Here is a 22,543-nt window from a genome sequence, read left to right as displayed (position 1 = left end):
CAACACCTGTCTCGGACGCGTCGACCTCCACTATGAACTGGTGTGAGGGATCAGGATGGATGAGGACAGGAGCCGCCGTAAACCGGTGTTTGAGGTTGGCAAAGGCGGAATCTGCTTCTTGAGACCAGCGGAAAGGAATAGAAGTGGAGGTAAGAGCTGTAAGGGGGGCCGCAACATGACTGTAGTTTTGGCATATTGGCAAAGCCTAGGAAACTTTGAAGCTGCTTGCGATTAGTAGGTCGTGGCCACTCTGAGACTGCCGTTAACTTGGCTGGGTCCATGCACAATTCTCCCCTGGAGACTACGTACCCCAGAAAGGTGGTCTTGGTGACGTGGAACTCACACTTCTCTGCTTTGACGTAGAGTCTGTTTTCTCGGAGCCTCTGGAGTACCCGTCGGACGTGCCCCTCATGCTCTGACTGGGATTCTGAGAAGATTAAGATTTCTTCCAAGTAAATAAACACAAACTTATTGATCATGTCTCTGAGGACATCGTTCAGCAGAGCCTGGAATACTGCTGGGGCGTTTGTTAGCCCGAAGGGCATGACCAGATATTCATAGTGTCCAAGGGGGGTGTTGAAGTCAGTCTTCCATTCATCCCCTTCTCTTATCCGGACCAAGTGGTAGGCGTTGCGCAGATCCAGCTTGGTGAAAATACACGCACCGTGGAGGGGAGTGAATGCAGACTCGATGAGTGGAATAGGGTATTTGTTCCTGACCGTGATCTCGTTAAGTCCCCGATAATCTATGCAGGGTCGTAGAGTCTTATCTTTCTTTCCAATGAAGAAAAACCCAGCACCAACAGGAGAGGAGGAGGGGCGGATGATGCCAGCAGCCAGAGATTCCGTGATGTACTACATAGCCTACCTTTCTGGTCGTGAGATGTTGTAGAGGCGGCTGCTGGGGAGGGTGGCACCTGGCAGTAAATCAATGGCACAATCATAAGGCCTGTGAGGTGGCAAGGCCGCAGCTCGGTCCTTGGAAAAAACCTGACTGAGGTCGTGATAGCAGGTAGGGACTCTACTAAGATCGGGGGGTTCAGGTACCTTAGTGCTCTGGACAGGAACTTGGGCTGAACGCAAACAGCCCTCATGGCAGGGCTCGCTCCATGCTGTCAGCTTTGGGATGGCCCAGTCAATCTCGGGATTATGTTTCTTGAGCCACGGTAACCCTAATACCAAGGGGGATCGATGGCATTCAAAAACAATGGGGCTGATCTCCTCATAATGGTTACCAGAGAGACAGAGAGAAACAGGCGTAGTTTGCTGCGTGACATGACACAATAACTTTCCGATAAGCGCGGTGGTTCTAAATGGGGTTGTCAAGGGGCGTGTCTCTAAACCCAGTTCTTCAAACAAACTAGTCAATGAGGTTCTCGTCTGCTCCGCAATCTATTAACGCAGAGACTGTCCTGGACCGGTGTTGGCGCGACAAGGTTGTTGAGAGCACTAAGCGATTTGATGAGGAGCTGTTTGTCTGGCTCACCAGTCTCTCCCCTGTTACCGATGAGCCCCCCCCCTTTTACTGGTCTTATATGGCAAGACTGAATAAAGTGACCTCCTTGACTGCAATACAAGCACAAATGGTTGCTCAGTCTCCGTGCCCTCTCCTCCTGACTCAACCTGGCGCCCCCTATCTGCATTGGCTCTGAAGTGTCGGCGGGAAGCGAGACTAGTGTTGGGACTACGTTAGGCTGTCTAGATTGTACTGGTGGCGGTGAGACGGGGTGAGGGGGTGGTGCCGAACGGCGCTCTCTGACGTTCTCTGAGCTGACAGTCAATCCGGATAGCTAACTCAATGAGTCGGTCTAGGTCAGCGGGTTTGTCGCGGGAGGCTAATTCGTCCTTAAGGGAGTCGTTAAGGGCGCGAATGAATACCTCCTGGAGTGCCTCATTATTAAAATTGCTCTCAGTTGCAAGCGTACGGAACTCTACTGAAAATTCGGCTACGCTACGGGAGCCCTAGCGGAGAGACATTAAGCGTTTAGCCTTACCGCGCACCGGGTGGTCAAATATCTTCCTCATCTCCTCCGTGAATGCAGGATAGGACGTGCACACAGGCGATTGACGCTCCCATTCGGCGGAAACCCAGGCGAGCGCAGCCCCTCAAAGGCAACCTATCAGGTAGGCGATCTTTGAACGATCAGAGGTATAAGAGTGGGGCTATTGCTCGAAAACTATAGCTCATTGTACCAAAAAGGCTCGACATGAACCCAGGTCGCCGCAATAAGGAGCCGGGGCGGGGACGAAGGGTTCTCAAGCTACCTGTGCATGTACGAGTGGAGCGTGAGCAGGCGGCTGTGGGGGCGCAGAGGAGAATTGTCCGTGGGTCTGCAACATTGCCAACTGGTCTTGGACGGAAGATAATGCTTGGGAGAATTCCTTTACCTTTCCGAGGAGAACATGAAGGGCTTGGTCGTGTTGTTCGAGGAGTAGTCCCTGAGCGGCTTGGTTGCGTTGGGCGGGGTCAGTACCTGCGGGGTCCATGTCTTGGTCAGAACGTAATGTTAGGATGGGGGCACAGAGAGGACCCAAATGCAGGTAAGACAGGACAAGTAGGGCTGGTGCAAGTGGCTTTCATGAGCAGAGGTGTGTGGAGCAGGCGAGTGGGCCAACTTGGACAGGGGAGTGCCCGCAGGGTTCAGGATGGCCAGGAGCAGAAGACAGGTGGTGAGCCGGTGAACAGGCAGGTAGGCAGGCAGGCAGGCAGGATGGCAGGCAGGATGGCAGGTGAACAAGCAAGGCGGGCGACGGTGGAGATGACCTGGGCAGGTGGAACACAATAAGTTTCAGAACAAGTGAGTCTGTTAACCGGACACTACTGACTGGTATTTTACTCAAGACGTTCTGGCGCCGAGGTGGTCCGGGCTGGCTTAAGTAGGCTGGCAAGGTAATCATCCACACCTGGCTGCTGCTCCAGCTGCTTCTCATCCACCTGATTAGCTGTCTTGTCACAACACACACACATGGAGGAAGGAGGGGGGCAGGGCTCGTGGAACCGGAACCCTGACAAATTGGTGAACGATTAAATTAATGCAAATGTGCAGGGCCAAAAGGCCCTGCTCTGGGTTTGTTAGGTAATAGATCATTTGGCCTCTGCTTGGGGGTAAAAGTAGAGCCCTAATTGCACTGTGCGTGAGTATGTGAGTGCGTAGGGGTCAGTAAATATCATCCCATCAATCAGAGTTAACTTTTTAAACTAACATTCCCGGTCATGGGCAGTCATTTTTACTCACATATGAACTCAATTGGCAGTTTTCCTTTCCGACGTGAACTTTCTGTGAAAATATGCTGACCAGTGTTAGAACCACACGCCACTGAGGTGTTTTTGCCTCCAGCTAAGCCCCACCCTTTAAATTGTGTCACATTGTATACAAACTTTGAAGGGGTCTATACTGTATGTCTAGTTTCTGGATCTGACATTAAATTAAAAATACACTCTTGTGGGTCCACTGTGAAAAATGAGGTAGGACCATTAAAAATGAGGTACATCACTTGCACTAGACTTGGACCACACTTGAGTAAAGCTTGGGTATACTGTTCGTCTGTGCCTGGGTCGGCATCTTCAGCGATGTCACTGTTAGTTAAAGACTGGCTAGAGTTTGGTGCTATATTCTTGCACAGATTAATTTGTATTTTGTTCGGTCTGACCAATTATTGTATATTGTCTATTATATTACATTATATGTATTACTAGATAGCCAATAGACTACTCGGCATACGATCGTTTAAATTTACAATATCAAAATTGGAGAACATTTGAGACAGTACTTCGTAGAAAGAGGATGATTTATGTTTTAAATGTGTTAAACAGGACTTCAGACATCTTACAACTTGCCTTAAATACAAGTATATCCTTCCTCTTGTGTTAAGGTCGGCACCGACCAGTTTTAGATTTTAAATGCACAAAAGTACTACATGCCTTTGTTTACAGCTTCAAAACGTTTTGACGTTGTCAGTAACTTCTATTTAAACAAAATCATATAAAAAAAAAAATTGTACCAAATTATAAAATGTTCTAGTGAAAATTATGTCTTTTGTGTTGTTGGGGTCGGTTTTGAGCCGGCTAGTTGTTTTTGTATCACACTCCTGTCTGTACCCATCAACGTCGCTGGATTATGAATGTAAGTACCCATTGTTCAACATTCTAATGCGAATGGTGTTCATTTACATGATCGTCAGGGTGTGGTGTCCCAATAAGGCCTTGTTTACATGTAGATGGGTATTTTAAAAACGTGTATTTGCCCCCTCGCCATGTAGAGAAAAAGAATTCGTCCATACTGCCTCCTTTGTTTAAAACAAAATGTTTCAAAATGTTATAATAATAATTCAATGTTTGCTGATTTAAATTATTGTAATTGATTGGTTTGAACTGAACTCTGATTACTCATTTGGTCGAGATGCTACTTTAACTCAAGATGATTGTTTAGTGCGAGGAAATATTGCTCGTTATTAGTTTGTTACTTTACTTGATATACCTTTTCTGCTGACTTTAAAGGTTATCAACCTGTTGTGACCTGTTCGAACCTGTTTGAACATTACCCTATTCAACTGTACCACTAGTCCATCTTCAAGACAATAAATAACAAAAGAACAAGAAGAATGGAGTTGTCCTTTGCGTTCAACAATATAGCAAGCAGTTTTTCAAGTTTGGGCAGAGTTGTGGTGAAAGACACTCATAACTTGGCAAATATACAAAAAGGGCCATTGTAGCCGTATGCTAAAATAAGTAGCAAGTGATGATTTAATTCCCCCGATCTTCCAGTCTTGCTCCATTTTTGCACATTTAGGTCAGACTATTGTTCCCTTATCTGACAAGAGAGGCGTGGTTTCTGGAGAACTCTGTGAATGTGCTTAAGTGACCCAGCCAGAGCCCAGAATTGGATCCGAACGAAGATCTCTGGAGAGATCTGAAAACGGCTGTGCACCAATGCTCCTCATCCAACCTGATGGAGCTTGAGCGGTGCGCACAATGACGAGTCCATTCAAAATTGTATCAACACATAATCTAACGTAGCATGTGAAGTAACAAAATAGAAAAATAATAAGATGAATATGTAGAAATAAGATAAATAAGTAAAAAAAAATTTAAAAACAAAAAACAAAATATATATATATATATACATATATATATATATATATATATATATATATATATATATATATATATATATATATATATATATATATATATATATATATATATATATATATATATAAAAATAAGAAAAATAACCATTTAACCTTATAGGATAATTGTCATAAGTACACATCTGCAGAGGAGCAAATATAACTTGCGCGCTATGCTAATAAAGAGTACCTCCGCCAGCCTCTGTTTTCTTTAAAAAACAAAAAAAAACAAAAAAAAAACAACAATAGCTACTCTCCTACCCCAAAAATAAAACTACACCTTACTTCTCATACATAATATAGCCATAACATAATAAATACATATTTCAAACCCAAATACTTTCTAAATACTACTATAGCCAGAGACTTACATGAGTACCCACTAAAACCATCCTAGGAATTAATTATAAGATATTTCATTCATACACAGTCAAATAAAAAGGATAATATCAAGATATATTTAATCTTACAAACAACCGTTTAAAGATTTTAAAAAATACATTCCTTACAGTACTTTGTCCTAGCTAATTAAAAAGTACGGTTTAAATCAAGTATAAAGTTTGCTGCATTTTAACTGGCTCAAACTTTACCCATTCGAACTCTTTGTAAAATGTTTAAAAGGTATAGAAATCGATGAACACTCCTATAATAGAATAAAAAGAACGCCTCATCTAATAATTAACATCCTATAATATATAATTCCCGCCCCCAATTGCGAGTCATGGCCCACGTAGTCAAACCTCCCCCCACACACACACACGCCTTCGCTTCACAACCCTCATTTAGTAGGGGGGGAAAGATGTTTTTATTCATCAACCGTTTCATTTATATCAAACATTATTTAAAAATACAAACCCTCATCACAGAATTTAATACACATCTTTTGCAACCGTCGTAAACCCCTCCCACTCCATCCTACCTCCTCGTTCTTCACTTCATTGATCCAACTTCCACTCGATGCATGTATGAGGTTGTAATAAGTTTTAGCGGTATCAGTCAAATATATCAAAGTAGCTGTAATTATTTGTATTTAGATTAGTGCTGCCAAAGTTGAAGCTGAAAAAGCAAGGTCGCATCTGTTGAGGAAGGACGCATCTGTACTTGTTCCTGCACTCGCTTGTGATTCTAACTACTTGTTGATTTTTGCATTGGGATTTTTAACTACATTGTTGCAGAATGCCTGGCGGAAAAAGAGCTGACGAGAATGAGTAGATAAAATCTTCTTAAAAAAACTCAGTGGAATGGTTGCCAAATTACTTGAAATGAAGAAGAGCATTGAGCCACTTCTTCAGGAAATACAGCAATTGAAGACAGAGACAGGAAAAAAAAAAATCAACGCATTGTTGCCTTGGAACAAAAAGTGGATGATTTGGAACAAAATCTTCGTATCAACGATGTGATAGTCACCGGTATCAAGATCAAGCCGCGCCGTGGCCCTTTGAGAGCTGCGGCTAGCACGAGCACGGAAGATTCTGACCAATATTCAGGGAACGAGACTGTGGAACAGCAAGTGACACTTCAACTCAGAGATTTGGGATTAACTGTTGATCCTGCGCACATTCAGATGTGCTTTTCGCTTCCAACTGGAGGGACACGACCACCGGCAGTTCTGATCAGGTTTGTTGACAGAAAGAAAAAGATTGCTCTTCTGAGAGACCGTCACAAGCTTCGTGGGAAACATGTCTACATCAACGAAAACCTCACCAAACGAAATGCTGACATCGCCAAAAAGGCTCGACAAATGAGAAAGAATGGACTTATCAAATGCACGTGGACAAAAGACTGCTGAATTTTTATTCAAACTAAAGATAACTCTGGTCAACTAAAAACACGAATCGTGAAAGGAGCTGAGGAATTGGCAGCGCTTGAGAGACAACAGTAATTCACAATATCACAACAACATCGCTAATTACCCAAAGCTGGAGTTGTATATGATTACTTTCTGACTTTACCTAGGCTAACTCTTGTTTATACACCTGCATTGATAACATGTATTGCTGTTCCCGTTTGAATGTAAATATTGTCTGGCTCGAATTCCGTTTGGACATTTGTTGTAACAGTCAAGGCTACATGATAAGGCTGTATTGTGGCTCCAATGAATCTGCTGTCAATACGAAAAATGGGGTTGGTGGTCTGGTTCCTGGAATGCAGCTGGCGTGGGCCGCTCTGCTGGGTGAGCTCGGCTGGGCAGCGCACAGGAGTCATCAGATCGACAACGTGCTAGCAACCAGTGGTGCTACCTGACCAGAATCGAGTGCTGAAATCGCTTGAAAGCAATGGGCTGAATGCAAGCCGATCTACTCTTCTGGAAAGCACAACATGTGTGAAAGCTGATGCGAGGTCAGCGAAGACCTTACTGGTGAAAGAGAAGAATTGCGCTTGCCTTGGCTGCTCGCCTGGCGGGGTGGGCTTGCTGGTGGCGTCTGGGGACCGACTCACCAGTTCCAAATGACTCATGAATCACTTACACTTTTTTGCGTGCACTTTCTTTTCTCCTTGCTGACTTTATGAGTGTTATCCCTAAACTTGACATTTGACCCCAGAGATGTGGCAGGAATGACATCCGGTGGGAGATCCTTAATCTGAAAAATGAGACAGAAATTACTGCATAATTGTCTTCATGGAAATGTAGGTCAAATGAATCTGTTGACCTAAGCAACTTTTGAAGTACTTTTACTTGAATTTGGTTTTGACAATGACTAAAAAAAAAGCAAGGCAATTGGATTTGCAACTTTTGATTTGATTAGATTGAATGATGTAAAATTGACAGTGTCTGAATGTAGACTTACAGCCTTGTTGGCCTCAAACGAGGTACCCAATGTCATGGTTTGTCTCTCAGTTCTGTTGTCTTTCTGTTTTTTTCCAGTGGCTCGTGAGTAGGGGGCGTTTCCTGTCCTGCCACACCTGTGGGTCATTCTAATCAGGGGCCTTTAAAAGGCATGGACACCTGCTGCTTTACATTGGATTGTTCCTTGTTCACTGCCAGTGTTCAATGTGTTCTCTGTACTCCTTTTTTTTGGTGTGTAAGTATTGCTGCAATTTTTCTATTTTTTTAGTTTTTGGCTTAAAAGTGTGGTTCCTCGCATAGTTATGGTCCTTGCCTTTTGTAAGTTTTTTTTTTTTTTTTTTGTATCTACGTGTTTTCCTTGCCCTGGCAAGTGCTTTTTATTTTGTATTCTCTGCCGGTCTGCAAGTGTTGTTTGTGAGTTTGGAACTTTTTGTAATAAATACAAATTGTATTTTCCTTTCTTGGCCTACGTTTTTGGGATCCTTTATTCCACCGGTAACCCCGGTACATTACATTCAAGGTCTTCTCCATGCTGCGGTTGTGCTTGTCCATTTGCAGGGAAAAGTCCTGGAAGCAATTTGCCAATTCTGTCGCCCGTTTCTTGACCTCGCAAGCGTGACGGTGACCTTTGCCGCAGTAGTCGTCCGACTGTTGGATGAGCAGCTTCACGCACTGCTCTGTTTCCTGCAGATGAGTATATTTGCATTCTTGTATTAGAAATTAATATTTGTGTTGGATGATTTTGCACTGAAAAGTTTACGGCTATTAACAATGTGTGAATGACAAACATAATAGAAAGGAAAAGAAATGATCATTTTGAATACAACTTTTTTTTTTTTTTTTTTGGCACCTTGAAAAAAATAATCTCATATTAAATCGCAGTATTTAATTGTGTTTGCAATTAGATTGTTTCAAAATTGTTCACCCCGAGCTTGCATCCAGATGTCAAAACAAGAGTGTGACGCGCAAAGCACCTTGGCAATGATGTGCAAGTCCTCGCGATCTTTCAAAAGCTCCCGCCTGCTTTTGTGGATGCGAGAGCCAGTGGAGAGGTGTGTGGACAGGTAAACCTCACCCATGTCCTGAATGATCCCAAGCAGCTAAAAACAAACAGATGTGTGATGTTTTTGATTGAATCTCATGAGGAAGTAAGAGGCTAATGTTTTCTAACTGACCTGTTTGGCCCGACGTTCAAATGCCACAAAACTCTGACACTGCTCCAAACTCTACTTCCTCATGTTCCACAAGTGAAGGACACGATCTTCTCTCTCCAGCAGGCCAGCAAGGATTTCTATGACCACTAAATAACAATCACACATTAGGGTACCTGAGATGATGAAAGATTAGATAGAACAGCATTTTACAATTCTTACGATTATTTTCCAGTACTTCGCAATTTTCTAGTGGTGCTTTGAATAATTTTTCACATACAATTTGTGCTCAATTAAAGACACTGATTTGTACAATTTTCTTATGCCAGCATTTGGTTACGGCTATATGAATCCCTTCGTTTTGGTAAATACATCTAATTATTTTGTCCATACTGACTTCGAACTTCTTCCTTTTGTGCGTCATCGTGACTCTGCATTCCCATCTTGACACCGTCCCTTTCCATGTACTTCAAGAAGATATCCGCAATTCTCCTGGCCATACTGCACGCCTCAATGACAAAAATGATGACAAAAGATATAACAATGCAAAATGATGTTTGTATCTTCCAGATGTCATTTGAACCTTGAGGAAGACTTCCTTCTGCTCCAAGTGTTTCCTGATCCTGAGGGTCAAATCCGCCTCACATTTGGGGTGGAGATTGTCCGCTCCTCCGCACCAGTCCTCCTCTCGCTGATAGTCCTGCTCCAGGCAGTCCAACACACGGCACACCTGCAAGGGAGAAATGAAGTCGGTCCATGGTGTTCTTCTTGTTCCCCAGAATTGCATGTGCATGTGTCAAGGTAGGCTAATTCATTTTATGGAATCAAATGTCAAACATTGACATCTAATGCATGTCCTACTTTTTCTGAGGTGTCTGTGTTGCTTATCTCAATAAGCAGGGATTCAGATTACTGACAGTCAACATCTTCCATAGCGTGCGTCACTGGACATTATGTTCCCAAAACAAAGGACATGAAACACAACTGATAAGAAGAGGGTCTGGTGAGCCTGGCTCACTATCTTGCACTCCCTGCCCCTCAGAACAGATTGATTTCTCCTCATCTGCCCACATTCCAAACACCGACCATCCAGCTCCCCTACTCCCGAACGACGCCTGCCAAACACCACCACCACCAGTTTCACTACCAGATGCACCCCTGCTCTGTTCATCGCCCCCAAGCGACACCTGCCGGACAGCGCCACTGCCGGATGCACCGCCCCCGAATGACCCGATGACTGACTCGCCAGCAAGTCTCACCAATAGGTTGCGCAATCTGGTCAATCTCTCCATACAGCTAAATAAAAGTCTCTCCAAGCAGCTGTCTACTGATGACGGTTCGCCCATGCTCCCCCCAAGACGCCATATTCAGCTATCTACTAATCGTCTGACTCCACCAAGCCTCAGCAAACGGCTCCCCACCCGCCGAACTCCATCTTTGGCTATGGAGAATCTCAACTACAGCTCGGTCTGATATGTTTTGGGTCCAGACTACATATACAATATAAAAAACGTGTGTTCCCAGAATCAGTCAGGACCCAAGGAAGCTTGTAGCATTCCTGTGATTACAAGAAATAGAAAGTTGGCAAAAGAAATGAGAAGAAATAAGTCAGAAGCTATAAACTTTGTCAGTATAGCTTGTGAACCTCTGACTAAACCAGCGTCTCCGATTGCCACTGTGAGACTAGCGCTACTAAATACAAGATCACTAGTTAACAAATCATTGTTGATTCATGACATATGATCTTGACTTATTTCTCCTCAGTGAAACATGGCTAACAGAAGGTTCCTGCAACATGGTTCTCAATGAGGCAACACCAACAAATTTTAGTTTCATGAACGAATGTAATGGCAAAAAAGCAGTGGACTTGCTGCCATTTTTTAAATCTCTATTTCAGTGTAAAGAAATTTCATTGGGAAGCTTTAATTCATTTGAATATCTTAGTCTTTTGGTAAAAGGTGAACCAAACATCGTCATTGTCATAATTTATAGACCTCCAAAACAAAAAGGCAGATTCATGGAGGTATTTGAAGAAATGCTGTCAATAATTTGTACTGATTATAACTATCTGGTCTTAACTGGGGACTTTAACATTCATATTGACAACTTGGATAAAAATGCCAAAGAATTTTGTAATATACTTGATACTTTTGGTCTCTCACAACATGTAAAAGGTCCAACACACAATCAAGGTCACATTCTTGATCTCGTCATCTCTAAAGGTGTTGACATTTTATCTGTTGAGGTGAAAGATCTGGCTATTTCAGATCATTCCTGTGTGTTTTTTTGAATTACAAACAATCCCAGAAGTTCAAACAACTACTGTCAATATTTAAAAAAAAAAAAAAAAGGTACATAAATGAGAATACAAGCAATATGTTTATGGAATTAATGGCTGCATCACCAACTGTAAATGCAGAGACCGTTGAACTTCTGGATGAATTCACCTAAAAAATCTCAATGTTCTGGATGCTGTTGCTCCTATTAAAACTAAGACCATTTCATCCCGAACTAAAACACCTTGGAGGTGTCCTACCAACATAATGACTTTGAAATCTAAATGCAGAAAAGCCGAGCGAAAGTGGAGAAAAACTAAACTCCAAGTTCATTTTGACCTGTACAGATACACGCACTCTATTTGCCGTGGTTGACAAACTCACAAATCCCCCAAATCAAACAGCGTCAGAACTCCTCTCAACAGATAAATGCAATGAATTTGCCTGCTACTTTGGTGAAAAAGTACAAGCCATCAGGTCAAATATTGTTACAAACCAGCAAAATAAAATGATGCAGCACTTAAAATCACCTAGGAATAATTTAATTACCATGACAGAATTTGACTCAGTGGATCAAAATACTGTCGTAGACTTGGTTCAGCAATTGAAACCTTCCACGAGCTGTCTTGACTCAATACCATCTGGCTTTTTCAAAACCATTGTGAAATCTGTTCAGATCGATTTACAACAAATAATTAATTGCTCACTTCAATCAGGTGAGCTTCCTAAATGTCTGAAAGTAGCCACCATCAAGCCCATTCTAAAAAAAAAAAGAGAACACTGGATGTCTCCCTGCTAGCAAATTATAGACTAATCGCAAACCTTCCCTTCGTAACTAAAATAGTTGAAAAAGTGGTTTTTAATCAACTCAGCAATTTCCTGAGCTTCAACGGACTTTTGGATAAATTCCAGTCAGGTTTTCGACCTCATCACAGTACAGAAACAGCTCTGATTAAAGTACTGAACGATATAAGATTGAGCACTGATGCAGGGAAGGTATCGGTGCTCGTCTTGTTGGACCTCAGTGCAGCATTTGACACGATTGATCATAATATACTGTTAGACAGGCTGGAAACTTGGGTGGGATTAAATGGAACAGTCCTTAAATGGTTCAGGTCCTACTTGCAGGAAAGGAGTTACTTTGTGACCATTGGAAATTTTGAATCTGATCGAAAGGCCATGACATGTGGGGTCCCTCAAGGGTCAGTCCTTGGACCCCTGTTGTTCAGTCTGTATATGTTACCTTTGGGTCAAATGCTTCAGAACACCGATGTTGACTATCATAGTTATGCAGATGACACACAACTGTATTTATCAATGTCCCCAAATGACAGCAGTTCTATTAACGCATTGTGTCATTCTCTAGAGCAAGTTAACAACTGGATGAACCAAAATTTCCTTCAGCTGAACGAAAACAAAACGGAGCTCATTGTTTTCGGCAATAAAGAAAAGAGGATTGCTGTTAAAAAACAGCTTGAGTCACTGTCTTTAGAAACTAAAGACCAAGTTCGAAATCTTGGGGTACTAATAGACTCAGATCTGACCTTCAGCAATCATATTAAATTCATCACTAAAACAGCCTTTTACCAGCTGAAAAACATATCCAGACTGAAGGACTGCATGCTTCAAGCAGACCAAGAGAAGCTTATCCATGCTTTTATCTCCAGCAGACTAGATTACTGTAACGGTCTTCTGACGGGACTCTCTCAAAAGAACATGAGACAATTGCAGCTCATTCAGAACGCTGCAGCTCGAGTTCTGACCAAAACAAAAAGATTAGAACATATTACTCCAGTACTTAAGGATTTACAGTGGCTCCCTGTCAGCTGTAGAATCGATTTTAAAGTTCTGCTACTCGTCTATAAATCACTAAATGCTTTGGGTCCTGACTATATCCAAGAAATGCTGATTGAGTACAAACCCAGCAGGGCTCTGAGATCCACAGACTTGGGCCAACTAGTGGAACCCAGAGTTCGAAGCAAACATGGTGAAGCTGCATTTAGCTATTATGCTGCACACAGATGGAATAGGCTACCAACAGAAGTGAAGTCAGCCCCGAGTGTAAATGCTTTCAAATCCAGGTTAAAAAGTTTGCTTTTTTCTTATACCTTTGATTAGGGACTTTTAAACAGCTTTAAGTGTTTGTTTGTTTTTTAAATAATATTAATTATATATATTAATATATTAATATTATTTTAAACTTCCTTTTGTTAAATGTTTTAAAGTTTGTTGAATAATGTTTTAAGATTGTTATTGTATGGTTTTTTGTTTTAGTAAATTTTGTAACCTATTTTTATTTTTTCCTCTGAATGTTAACTACTGTTTTTTGATGCTTATGTGTTGTCTTTCCTTGTGTAAAGCACATTGAGTTGCCTTGTGTATGAAATGTGCTATACAAATAAACTTGCCTTGCCTTGCCTATATATATATATATATATATATATATATATATATATATTAATGATGTCAGTTAAACGCGTTTTTAACGGCGTTAACGCAACCCCCTTTTAACGGCGTCATTTTTTTTTATCGCGCAATTAAAGCTCATTTGGAGCTTTCACCTGGCAACTAGATCATTTGTCTTTCACTTATGGGAGTTCGCCACTGTGTATACAGATCAGCGGTAAATGCAAGACTTTCATTACAATACTTAAAGCTGATTGGGCAATGACAACATGTGCGTGGTCTACCAAACTTTTGTTTTGACCAATCACGGTAATGGATGAAAAATTTGTCTGCGTTGACATTGCTGGTTAGGAAAAAAAAAAAAAAAAAAAAAAGCAACAACAACGGGGAAAGAGAAGCATCATGGCGAGCCGTAAAAAGGATAGAAATTCAATTTTGAACGGCAAGTTTACTTTTAAAAAATTACCTAATGGTGGCATTGACAAGAGCAAAGTAATTTGTATGTATTGCCATCGCGAACTGAACTACCATCGCAGCACGTCCAGCTTAAAATACAATTTGATAGCCAAGCACACCGTTGATGCCGATTCTCCGACCCCTGTCAAACCCAGGCATCCGTGGATAATTTCCGACAGAAACCAATGGATGAATCAACTAAGAAGAGACTCACCGAAGCGATTACTGGACGTCTCTCAGTCACCACAACTACCTCGGGGTAACTTCCCATTATTTTGACACTGACTGGGTGCTTCGCTGCCATGCTTTGTTATGAAGACCGAGGACCGGCATTTCGCCAATACTGTCGCAGAGCACTTCAGGCAGGTAGCTAGTATATGGGACATCAAATCCAAAGTCTCACTGACCACATATGGCGCGCGCAATATGATCGCGATATGAAGGCGAGCTTCCCTGTTGTCTGAAAATGTTAACAGGCTTGTCTGTTTGAGCAACTGGCTCAAAGCAAACTAGGATGCTGTTAGCCATTTCACTTATTTTTCTAATCAGAAAGAAATCAGAAACTGGGTTGAGCTGGTAAATAATGACTAATATATTGCTGCTAAGTTTAAAACAAACTTTAAAAATAGTTTGCTGCACTAATAAGCAGAGTCTCTGAGTTTACATTTCATATGCACTTTGTTGGCATTTTACATTGCCCCAATTTCAATCCCTTGGAAAGGGCTGTTGAGGGGCTGTTTGTGTGACTTTGCGTGTGTTGAATTCAATACTTTTTTTTCAATAAAAAAAAAAAAAAGATTTGCATACGAAAATCAATCCTCTTATTCACGTTAACGATGTTACAATTCGATAAAATAATGGGACAGAAAAAAAAATCAAGGGATTTTTTTTTTTTACAATAAATAAAATGTGCGATTAACTATTAGTTAACTATGAAAAAATGCGATTAATCGCGATTAAATATTTTAATCGCTTGACAGCACTAATATATATACACACATATATATACACACACACACACACACACATATATATATATTATATATAAATATAAATATATATATATATATATATATATATATATATATATATATATATATATATATATACATTAGGGGTGTGAATTGCCGAGTACCTGACGATTCGATCCGTATCACGATCCATAGGTCACGATTCGATTCGATACCGATTAATCCCGATATGAATTGATATGATTGTTGCGATTTTTTTTTTTTAACTCAAATTTAGAAAATACCATTCAGTAAACTTGTACATGTACACTGTGATTTGTATGAAAATGTATTATTTTTTGATCTGAAACTTCAGTCTTATAACTGTAAGCTACTGTATTTAACAGGTTGTAACCTTTTTCATGTTTGAACAGCGTTGAAATAAAATATTAAGGCTTAATGTTCCATTAATATAACATTCTTCCATGCTTAAGGTGTGAAATTTAGACGTTTTGTTGAATATTTTTCCATCAAAAATGGATGTTAAAAAATCAATTCGGCTGCCTATTGAATCGATTCGAGAATTGCGTGCTGTAGTATCGCAATATATTGCCGAATCGATTTTTTTAACACCCCTAATATACACATATATATATATATATATATATATATATATATATATGTGTGTGTGTGTGTGTGTGTACATAAAATTTATACCATTTTTATATATTTTTATTGCTGTACTTTACAAAAACACTATTTTGTTTTTTGTTGTATGAGCTAATTTTTTTTTTTTTTTACAATATGGTGACCTTTTGTACCACACCAACCTCCCCACAATATCGTGATAATCATCGTATCGTGATGTTTGGATATCGTTACATCCCTACTATCTTATACAACTTATACTGTGCCTCAATCACATTTTGTTAGCAAAAGCCTAAATCAGTCCTTGATAAGACTGCCTTTTTTTTGTGGCTCAAAGAAAACAGAAAACATTTTAGTTACAAGCTTGAGCGTATTGGGCTGAAAGGAAAGAGAATGTTGTGGAGAGGCAAGGACCCATGTGCAGAATCGATCACAAATTTATTGTACACGGGAAACAAAAATCACTTTGCAGGGAAAAGTTCAACTAAGAAAAATACAAACACAAAATCACCATGAGGGGAAAAACACACTAACACTACAGTAGACACTAGAGGCTGGGGAACTGCTGGATAGCAGAGTTATGTGAAGCAACCGTGAGAGAAAAATCATCTGGCAGGAGAAGCGAGTTGGGAGCCGGTGTCGGTACCATATGTGTTCGGCCTGCCATATCTATTCGGGGTCCTTTGCGTCTGGTCGGCGCTTGCCGATGACGTCAGTACAGCAAGCGAGCAGTGTCAAATGTGTTCACGTTGGTTTGGTTTCCTAATTTTCCTGTTCACGTATCACAATACATCACAAATAACAGTCGTAATGATTATAGGAACACATTAGCACGTCAACTGACAATATTTCGCCCCATCGCAGTAAATTGATTTGAGTAAATATTAGTTTTCCTTCCTGCATTTATGTGCTATTTGACCTCCATTCTTTTATATTTATCTTCTCTAATGTATTTTTTCAATCTATTTCATTAGTTATTCAATCTTAAAGTATCCTGCTTTTATACTTAGGTTTATTTACGGTTTTGCAATCTCAGCCCATACATTTTGTTATTTAAATTACATCTTTAATATTTTCTTGCCAATGTCTCCTCAGAGGTGACACTGCACTATGAAGTGCGGAGGGTCGTGCGTATTGCAGAAAATAATTACTATGATGATGATAATGAAATGATGCAATTATTGCCTGAGATGTGACATTTCCTCACCAATATGTTCTGTACTCAGCCTTAGGTTATTAGGTAACTACGAATTTATTTGTAACCTGCATGTGTGTCTCATGGACTATTGATATAAATATTAATCAAAGGTAATGGCCTACTACCGTAAAGTCAAAACATTTACTATAACCTAATACTTGAGAAACTCACAAGTTAACTTAATCAACTACAGTAGCACATTTTACTTTTTCTTTAAAGATGTCAAATTCATTAACAAATCAATGAATGACACGTGAATGAATGCACAACTTTTCTTTATATGTTCAGAATTTTCTTCCTTTATCCACAAAACAACAACAAACAAGTCTGAAAGGGTTTCACAGCAAACCTTTAATCCTAGACAAGGGAAGACCAAAGATCAATACATTAGAATAGCCACGGTGAGATGTAACAAAACACATGAATTATGACCTGTGTGTCACTAGCGGATCAAATGGGATGGCGCTTATTGATTTACGGAGGTGAAAGAAAAAACAAAAACACAATTCTAGTAACATACTTGATGTGCATTTGAAAAAAAGAGTTGACTCAAATACGACAAAGATGTTCTTTGCTGTGTCACTTTGAGTAATAGTAAATCTTTTAATCAGGTCATCCAGTGTTTGTTTTTGAGAGTGTTAAACTTTTGTTTACCAATTGCATTTGGCTGCAGACGAGACTGCAGTACCCCGGATGAGGGTTTTCCGAGTAAAAGGCTTGTAGTACTCCTCTTTTCCCTGTCCCAACATATCCTGTGAATAAGATTGAAATACCATACAGATTATATGAACAATCATACTGACCAATGGCAAATGACGGCATGGCATGTTCTATGACTACTTATGACACTGAACATCAATGCTCAAAAACATCCATCCATTTTTTTGACTGCTTATTCCTCACAAGGGTCTCGGGGGTGCTGGAGCCTATCTCAGCTGGCTTTGGGCAGTAGGCGGGGTACACCTTGTACTGGTTGCCAGCCAATCTCAGGGCACACAGAGACAAACAACCACCCCCACACACACCTAAGGACAATTCACAGCACCCAATTAACCTGCCATGCACGTCTTTTGGAATGTGGGAGGAGACCGGAATACACGGAGAAGACCATGCTCTATAACATAATTAAGAATATCCACTGAAAGCTATATACCAGGACTGCTGTTTTTATAAGGGGTTCCACATTCCCAGCAGTTCTGAATCTTGTACATTGTATAAAATTCATTAACATGGGAAGCAGAATACTTGTTCCATGGAGCAACACCTGTGGAAAATAAATTGTGAAGCAAAAATGAACATTTCAATTAGAGTTGGTAAAAACATGAAACTCTGTGTTGTGTAGCTTTAATTTAAGGCCTTACTGTCAAGCCACTGGAAATGTGCCTGTCTCCTGAAGCTGACAGTGGAGACTGTGTTCCTGAATGCAGTGCACACGACGGCGAGTTTCAGGATTGCTCCATCTCCTTCAATGAGGACCACTTCTTTAAGTATGTCTGACAGGATACATACTGGCAACTGTAAAATATAGGTCAGGCACAATAAAACCAAAATTTTAAGAGTGAGTGGGGAAAATCTGTCAAACACATAAACCTGGAAAATTAAAGTAAAATGTCTATTACAATAAAACATTTACCAGACGCTTTGTTGAGCATAAAATATTAAATTCAGATTACCTGCAATATGAAGCACCTGTTGGCCTTTTCAAATTCAACCTTTGAGGAAAAAAAAAACAATTAGTGAGCCAGTGATTAAGCAGGTACAAGCAAGCAAGCTTGTAGGTAGGATGATAAAATACTTGTTTCAAATAATCTGATTTTTCCACATGACTCAGCTATAAGTACCGGTACACTTGGTGTTACTGCCAAGCTTTCCACATGGCCTCGCTTTCTGGCCTTTGGGATCCTGAAAATTGGTTCCAGTGACCCTTGGAGCAAGGCTCTGGACTCATTGGTCCAGTATGCCAATCTTTGTCCATGGCTGTAAGTGATGTATTAGTGACATAAAAAAAAAGTTAACCAATTGGAAAGTACTTTAGTAAATTAAATTAGAAAGATTATATTACCCATCAATCTGGAACCGTTCCATCAGGCTGATGCACCACCATTTGCGGATGTGTGCCATATCCCCCTAAAAGACATTATCTTAAATATCATGCTAACAACAACACACTTTCTGGTTTATGATTGGCCAACTATAAACATTGTTGTATAGGAAATTTAATTTATGATCAATTTCTGAACTTCCTTCTATGTCATTAAAATAAATACCCACCTCAGTGAACAAAAATGGCACACCTGTGCTCATGCTGAGTGCATACTGCAAAAAGCAAAGATATGTTCAAGCATTTAAGAATATATTACCAACAACATATTTAAACAGACAGAAAAATGTTTACCATCAAGATGAAAATGCCACAACTGTCGCCACTTGTTTGGTTTGGAAAGCCCTGTTTATGAAGATATTAAAGAACAAATATAGCAGTCTTATTGTAAAATCAATGTCTTAAAATACAATCCAATGTACTTAGATGTACCTGAATATCTCTGCCAAACTTAATTGTCCACTGGCCTGGATTAATGTGATGAGCTAGGTTACTGTAAAAATCATCAGAAATAGCAAGGCTTCAGGGCTTTAACAAGAGTATACCTTATATAGCCATTGAACGAGGCTAACCTTTAAAACAGCCTTTGAACGAGGCTTGAAGATTCAAACATACGCATGCCCAAATTAGAATTCATAGTACTGTCAATCAGACCTGACAGATGTGAAGCAATGGTTAAAAATGAGGTTTTGTGGTAGATCAGACCAATTAGCTGTTTACTTGCATTTTGTGGATACTATGAATACTTTTGAATTCATGCAGAACAAGCCACAGAACAGGGCTGATTGTTATGTTGCAAAACCTAAAGATGGTATGGAAATTAGGGTCGCCAAAGCCATCTGGTTTAAGTGAGTCCAGCAAATACAGTTCTTTTTGTGCTGGCTTCAGTACCTGAAAATCGTTTTCAAAAGAACATACATTACATACAGCAGAAACTGTAAAAATGTTAAGAATAATAATTGGAAAAAAAAATCTTCAATTGCTGAAAGCATTCAAAATAGACTCACGCAAAGTAAATAGTGATCTGCTTTTCCAGGTTGTCGACTCCAGGCAGGAATGATTAGTAAGTGTTTGGAAATTATGTCACACTGGCATTTTAAAGAAGTGAATTTGCAAAGATGTATGTCAAGCTATGTCAACAAATATAGACGATCACAAGTAATAAGAACCTACAGGAAGAGCATCTGTTGGGTCCACTTGTTTGTCCTTCCATGTTGGAACAACATACATGTCCACAATGTGGATGTCGTTTCCCTGCATTGATTTTCAAAAACAACCAACCAACCAACCAACCAACCAACCAAACAAACAAACAAACAAACGACAACAACAATAAAAAAAAATATTTATCATGGAAAACAGGCTTAAACAGCAGCTATGTTTAACTATTTAGAATACCAATACATTATTTTCAGGAAAAACAGTAACAATAAGATAACTACAGTATAAGGGCCTACTTTTACAAATGCAGATTTTAATACATGACAAAACCATACGTGTATTTTGGCAGCTTCTTCAATGAGCTTGAAGCATGCGTTTCCAATCTGCAACAGAGTGTCTGAAGTACCGTGAAGTACTATGTGCAGTCTTCTGTAGCCCAAAACAATATATTTTTAAAATACTTACATTGGATTCCATATACTGAGGAAGACCCAAGCTCCAGAAGTCTTGCCGTGTGAGACAGATGTCCCCATCCTTGACAAGAATCTCTGCACCAGAGCGTTTCTTGTCAAGCACATAATCGAGCTACAATTATATTGAGAAAAAAAATACATAAAACAAAGTGAAATCGAAACAATACGTATTCAAAACCTAAATAGAAGTGCACACATACACAGTATATTGTACCCACCAGCATGTCTTGAACAGGCTTGATAGGTTTCAAATATCCCAGGCCAAGCCAATAGTCGTGGTCATGTAGAGATTCATGTAGGAGTAGTTTACCAGAAATTGGCACCTGCTCAACTATTGGTGATTAAAGAACACTTTAAAATAATAATCCTTTTTGAAAACAAAAAGTGACATCTGGAGTATAGTTAGGTTTTGTTCTTTACCGACATAGCCCCTGGCTATGACCTAAACAAAACACATTTAATTATGTGCATACCTTGGAGGCTGTCACCTTGGAGACTGTCACCTTGAGGAATTAAGAAAACATTATGATGCAAGTATTGCAGATCAAGTTTTCTACTGCAGTGTCTTTTTAACAGTAATTATAATACCTCTCAATGGCTTCAGGTGTGCAACATTTATGCTTTGTTTCAGGAGAGCCCCAGTTGTGTATGAAAGTGTTGCCACCCCTTTCTCTGAAAGTGACGCGATTAGGTATGGCCCAGACCAGTTTGCCTCCAATCGCCCTCCTTTTCGGCCTTCCTTTTTCTTGTTTGCTTTCAGGACCTCATCACCAATTTTAAGGTTAAAAGCCTTCACATTCAGTCTTTTTTTATTGTCATACGACTTCTTCTGTCTGGCCTGTGCGTTTTGAATGTTCTGGTAAACCTGAGAAAATATTAAATGGTTTAGATGTCATAGTTAGCGTTTTTAGATGCGAGCATTTCCATTTTATCATCACCTTTGCATGCAGATTGGCAACTTCTGCAATTTTGTCCTCCAGCTGTTCTTCGGTTTCTTTGACCACCACAACACCTTTGTCACACCCCTCCACATTCTCTTGTGGGCTGAAGACTGGAAGACAAAGGAAAATATGTGGATTTCTTTGCACTACACTGACTGAACCGAGGAAGGGGAGTCTAAGCTTTTGGGATAGATCAGAGCTGTAACGTTTATTACACCTGGTGTGCGAGGGTGTCTTCCAAAAAGAGCACAGTATGGTGTGTATTTTGTTGATCGCTGTTAGACACACAAAAAAAGGACAAATCGATATAATTTTACAGTTGCTCTGTCTTTGTGAAACTGGTTCCATCAAACATTCTATTACAATTATTACCTGCTTCGATGTGTTAATAGCTGCCACAATTCCCCTTAGATGGACATCCCAATCATTCTGATCCTCCCCGCAGTATTTAGAGAGTGCAGCCTTTATGTTGGCATTAGTGCGCTCGTCCTGTCCATTGGATTGGGGATGGTATGCTGAGGTAATGCAGTGTCTGACTCCCAAAGCCTCAAAAACACCATGGTTGACCTGCAGGCATGACCCCATCTCTTCAAAGATTCAGTATGATTCATTCCAAATATTATATGTCACTAATACAACGTTTGTTTTCAAATACACAACTGTACCTCATTTACAAATTCTCGCCCTTGGTCAGTAATGATCTTCTCAACAAGTCCAAAGTCAAGGAGAATGTTAACAATTTTTTTTGACACTTCAATGGCAGTTTTAGTGTAAAGAGGTTTCGCTACAACCCACTTGGTGAAAAGGTCTGTGGCTGTCAAAATGAACCTGCAATATAAAAATGCAGATAGTTCAAACCATCTGT

General features: G+C 40.1%; 1 pseudogene; it reads right to left on the bottom strand.

Annotated features, from left to right (window-relative positions):
- Positions 1-22,543, bottom strand: part of LOC144007798 (triple functional domain protein-like) — a 116,334-nt pseudogene that overhangs the window by 76,027 nt on the left and 17,764 nt on the right.

This window comes from Festucalex cinctus, chromosome 19, assembly GCF_051991245.1.
Source record: "Festucalex cinctus isolate MCC-2025b chromosome 19, RoL_Fcin_1.0, whole genome shotgun sequence".
In the NCBI taxonomy this organism is placed as follows: domain Eukaryota; kingdom Metazoa; phylum Chordata; class Actinopteri; order Syngnathiformes; family Syngnathidae; genus Festucalex; species Festucalex cinctus.
The sequence above is the reverse complement of the archived record's forward strand: the minus strand, read 5'-3'. Positions and strand labels throughout refer to the sequence as shown.